Below are 6,000 nucleotides of genomic sequence, written 5' to 3'. Positions count from 1 at the left end.
AACCTGGGTTCAATTCCCAGCATCCGATATGGACCTCCAAGCACCTCCAGGAGGAACCCCTGTCCATCACCCCAGCACACCATAGCAAACATATGTAACTATTTGAGAGCAATGGCTGTGCAGATAAGAGGTTCGCCCAATATCAGAAAATTTAACCCACAAGTCTTGCGAAATGAGACTGCCCTTTAAGTAAATAATTCAGTCTCAAAAGTTATTCTTCACGTGATCTTCTTGAGAAGTATGATACGCCATTCACTTAAGCTGCAAATGAAGTCTCCTCTTTCACTACATATTATAGATCTCCCAGAGAGGATGTAAGGGACTCAGCTGTAATGTACACACGCATCGCAGCATAGGCAAAATCTGTTCATGAGAATGTGTTTTTCGATGACGGGGAAAGCGTTCTGTCTGTAGAGAATTTGGTAAATGACATTGCTCAGAAGCTGACGTCACAGTATCTACACACTGATGCTAGCGATATCGGTCCAAAGATGACGACTTGAAGGCTTGATCTTACCATGTACAAAATAAGATGCAGGTGATGAGATAGCCTCCTATTTTTCCCCTGCGGCACTACTGTGAACAGATTCTGAGGGCCCCTTTTACATTTTTGTCTTCCAGCAAGTTCTCAGGCTCTTTCGGATGAACAGGGAGTTAGAAAATGTCCGGCCTAAATTTCTGCCCAGAATTTAGGGTCACCTGGACGATAAGATCATGGGCAATTCCTAAGGCAAATAGCCAGACAAGGATCTGCTGGATTCTTGTTTTCTCTGAAAAAAAAAAAAACACAAGGGCTGGAGTGATAGCACAGTAGGTAGTTCATTAGCCTTATACAAGGCTGACCCGGGTTCAATTCCCAGTATCCCATTAGGTTCCCCGAGCACCACCAGGAATCATTCCTGAGTGCAGAGCCAAGAGTAACCCCTGACCATCACCTGATCACCGGGTGTAACCCAAAAAAGAACAGAAAAATACAGAGATTCCAATTTCCCTTTCAACATACCCACACAACCATCCCTGATATTAACTTAGCCGAATTCTCTGTAACACAAAGATTCCGCTTTCCTCTTAAAACCACACCAAAAGATTTAGTCAAGTGTATCCAGGGGAATTCCTTTTCCTTTCTCCTTGCCTTTCAAATAGATATTTCTACCTTCCCACTCTGAGCACTTTTGATGAACCAAATATTTTCATTCTTGAAGCGATTAAAGACGTTGGGATCATCGAACCCGCACCCACTGTCCCTGCTCATTCCAACACGAGAAGATAAATAAGAAAATATTTGACACCTCCGGATTTCTGATTTTCCCCTATCTTCCGCAGTCTCAGGACACAATTTCTTCAACTTTTGCCATCAATCCGAGAACCTGTTGGTCATCTGCATCCAGAACACCGATGTAAATGGACTCGTCACACATCTGGTAGATGCTGCCGGTATGCTTCTCCTTCTGAGCAGAATAAGTGCCTGTTTTGACATGTAGACTTTCCTTAAGGAAACAATACACACATGCATTGAATTGAGAAAACAAAATCAGTCCCACATAATCTGGATACATGGAGTTTCCGCTAATAGAAACCCAGACTGCACTCTCCAGTCCAGTTTATATCGCATCCGGGTGAATCAAGTTTTGATTTCAGCATATAAACATATACTGGTGTTATGACATATTTAGCCCTCCCAAGGACAGCGGGTAGGGCATTTGCCTTGCACGTGGGTGACCCAGGTTCGATTCCTCCATTCTCGTGGAGATCCCGGCAAGTTACAGAGAGGATCCACCCTCTTGGCACAACATGGCAAGCACCTAGTGGCTTATTCGATATATGCCCAAAACAGCCACAACAAGTCTCATGCTGGAGACGTGACTTGAGCAAATCGATGATTAATGGAAGCACAGTGCTACAGTGCTCTTATGAGAAATCCAACAATCCCTCCAACCCCCAACCAAAACCCTAAGGATGGAATGTGCCTCTTAGCTAAAATAGTTTAGGACTTGGAACACAAAACATTTGCACGAGGGCACCCAATAAAAATGATATCAGTGACAGACACCTTTCTGCTGCAAAACTGCACTAGGCCAGCCTAGACTATGACTGTGTTTGGTCTTTTAGATGTACAAGCAACCTGCTCAAAAATTCAGTAAGAACAGTTCAGGACTTGATATTTTCCGGACGTCTTCGGGTAGCTATGTGAAATACCCAGGCTTTGCTCCAAGGAACTTTGGAGTGCTGATGTGCTGACTTAACATCCTCCTGAGATGTCTGTCAGCAATGACTCACCTGTTGGGATATGCAGCAGAGGGGTACCGGGAGGGAGGTTTTTTGTATTCGACAATATGTGTAGCCTGGGAAACACGGGGAAATCTACCCTTCTGTGTACGGTGATTGTAGCCCATTCTAAATAGTAGGATGCATTGTGATGACTGTCTTTTTCCCTTCTTCTCTGCTAATTGCAGTAAGACCTGGCCACAAATTCAATGAAGCAGATCGCAGTGTGTACAGACAGTTGGTAATGCAACAAGGCATTGATGAAGAAAACATCGTGAATGTCGAACCAGCAGGTAAATTCATTATTTGCTCTTCGCATATATAAGAGTGGCCGTCAGGAAGTTTTCTTCAAGAAAGCTTCTTGTTCTAGTGTCCCTTGGACATCTGGGTTCTGGAAAAGCAATTCTTTGATGAATGCAGAGCTTAGAAATATTGAAAGTATCAGTTATCCTCTTGAACCCTCTCTTAATTCTCTTCCACAGATACCTGCCCTCATTAAGGACCTCTGTTGGGTGAGTGTTGATAGGAGATCTGCTGATGTTTTACTAGGTTAGGGTGTCTTTGGGAGGGCTGTTCGGTACAACCAATAAGATACGACTCCTCTTCAAGGACTGTGATGCAGACACTTTGCACGTGTGAGAATTTAAACCATGCTCTACGCTATCTTGAAATTACAGCATAGAGTTGGGACTCAGTGTTTGGACGATAAAAGTTTTTCAAATCGGTGAAGCATTGAACTCTGAATTAGCTTGAATCCTGTGAATTCCATTGACAGCAAGTTATCATAGCAACTCTTCTAGAGATATCCATGACATTCAAGGAAGTCTCATGTCTCCTGTGTGGAGTGTGCCAGCCGTTGTGTTACATATAATGTGTGCCCTGTTTGGTTGCTGAGCACAGCCAAGTGAGGTCCAATTACCCCGCAGTCCCTAAGAAATTAGAAAAGAAGTCCTATAGGGCACAAACTTGCAGAGTGCAATTCCCCCATGTCATACACCCACGAACATGTTTCTATCTTACCCCCTTCATGTAAGATCTCCTAGAAGATCACCCACGACCACACATATTATAGCAGTGAAGTTCTTACCCTGAATATCACAGATTAAGCATCATTCAACAAATTCTGCAGTAAAATTTCTGTTACAGGGGCTGGAGTGATAGCATTTTTAGGGCAAATGTAGGGCATTTGCCTTGCACGTGGCCAACCTAGGCTCAATTCCCAGCCTCCCTTAGGGTCCCCCAAGCACCGCCAGCAGGAATTCCTGAGTGCAAAAGCCAGGTGTCACCCATGAGCATCGCTGGATGTGTCCTAAGAGCAAAAAAATTCTCTTCAGATTACGTTTATAACTGCTGCCTCCTCCCCAATGTGTTTACCGCAACGGATCCCTTGGAACTAACTCAAATTTTTTTTAATGTTTTAATTTTTGTAGACCTCTCCAGATCCTGCTGACCTCTACAAAAGCAGCAGCATCTCCGATACCAGATCCGGAATCCAATTTTAATTCCTTCTTTCCTACTATCTTCGTGAGCTCAGCTCATGGTTTCCTCTTCTTTTCCTTCACACACATTGTTGTATCATATTGGATGTTTAAATTAATAAACTGATCATTCTATGCACAAGGCTGTGTTTGATGCAAAGACTCTTATTTGTAAAGCACAGAAATACATGCTTGAATAGGAGGATATGGATAATTTCCTCTCCACTGGAATGGAGATTCATTCTCTTTAGGCAGATGGAATCCTATTCGGAAGTGTCTTGGTCAGTGGGGAAATAAGATCAACTATCTCGAGGATGATACTTTGGCAACGTATTGATTAGATTACTATTTGATTGGATATCCCTTCCATGTCCCATGAAGGAAAAGAGAAAGTGATCAGGCTTTATATGAATTTAATTTAATCAGACATATATCAAGTCTATTCTGATTTCCCAGCTAATGCTAGAACATATGTCAGACAGTGCATGTGTGAAAGGCATTACCTGTCTGGTAGGAAAGAGGGGGATAGAATATAATAGGAGACAATATGATATGGCCAATGTTGTAACTTAGATCAATTACTACTCTCAAAACATTTCCTCTTGGGGCCGAAGCAATAGTAGAGCGTGATTGGTGTTTGCCTGGCATGTGGCCGACCCGGGTTCGATCCCCGGTGTCCCATGTGTCCCTTAAACACCACCGGGGATAACTCCTGAGTGCAGAGCCAGGAGCAACCCATGAAGATCACTGGATGTGACTCCCCCCCAAAAATAATCCAAAACAACAACATTTTCATTTAAATCTCTTCCTAGAAATGCTAGTTCATTTTCGCATGACGGGTTTCTCACTGAAAGTAGGAAAGTGGGTGAAATTTGAGGGAGGTACCTACCGACTGGGATAAAATTTGTTTCCTGTCTTTATTCCCACGACAATCTCCCTGGTCTAACTAACCGCGTTTTCTTGAGTCATTCTGTGTCCCCATTCACCTGGCTTTTACAAGAGACGTCAGAAGGTAAAGAAGGAGAACGTGCATGCTCCATTGGAATAGGTCTCCGGGGGATGGAACATGGGCTTTTCCTCAGATTTCTTTTATGGAAAATAATAACCGCACCCAGGATATTACATGAAGTGCCTTTGAGGGGAGTAGAAAAGTCAGCATGTCACAGGCACCTTTATCCCCGTTGTCTTTAAAACAAAAATCTTGCTGCAACATTCTCTATAGTATGCAATGATTTGGCAGACTGCTTCTAAAGAGACACCTACTACCTCATTCAAATTGTTTCAGTAGAAATCAAGCCTCATGCATTTTCCTAGGTTGTGGTGATAATTACAGACTCACTGGAACAGTGGATCGTAGATGGTTGTGTGTGTGTGTGTGTGTGTGTGTGTGTGTGTGAGGCGAGGGGCCCATAATTTTGCTTTTATTAAATTTAATTTTTTAATTGAATTGCCAAGAGATACAGTGACCAAGCTCTAGCAATCAGGTTTCAGTCAGACAGTGTCGAAATCCCTTCCCGCCAACACTCTACGTTTCCACCATCAGTGTTCCTCTGGAAATCCCTCTCCCTTCCCACCATCACCTCTAGGGCAGGCACTTATACTCTCATTTGATGGGCATTGCGTAAATAACTTTTCCCATTCCACTGGCTGTCTCTGTATCTTGGTCACCGCTTCTCTTGAGGTACAGAAAGGTCTTACCTAATGTAGTCTCATTTATCTTTGCTTCTGTTTGTTTGGTCAGTGGCGTTTCATCCTTAAAGATGCCTTTAGGGACCAAACATGATGGTCTCTCAGTATCTGTATTGCAAACCATAAGGCCTAAAGTTAGAGAGAGATTGAGAGGGAAATTGTGTGCCATACAAGGAGTGAGTTGAGATAGGATGAGGGGGGACACTGGGAACATTGGTGGTGGAGAATGTGCACTGGGGGAGGGATGGGTGTTTGCTCATTGGAGGACTGAAACTCAAACATGAATGCTTTGTAACTGTATCTCACCGTGATTCAATAAAATAAATTAAAACACCAACAACAAAATAAAGATGCCTTTAACTTCAATGTCATGGAGTGTTGTTCTCCATAAACATTATAGATTCAGGTCTGGTATTGAGGTATTTAATCCATTTTGAAATCACTTTTCTGCCTGGCATGAGACAGACTGTTGAGTTATTATAATTGCGTGTTGCGAAAATGGTCCCAGTTTTCCCAGCTACATTTGTTGAAGAGGCTTTCCTTGCTCCACTTCACGTTTCCTACTTCT

This window comes from Sorex fumeus, unplaced genomic scaffold, assembly GCF_029834395.1.
Source record: "Sorex fumeus unplaced genomic scaffold, SorFum_2.1 ptg000118l, whole genome shotgun sequence".
NCBI lineage: Eukaryota > Metazoa > Chordata > Mammalia > Eulipotyphla > Soricidae > Sorex > Sorex fumeus.
This window is presented reverse-complemented; position numbering follows the sequence as displayed.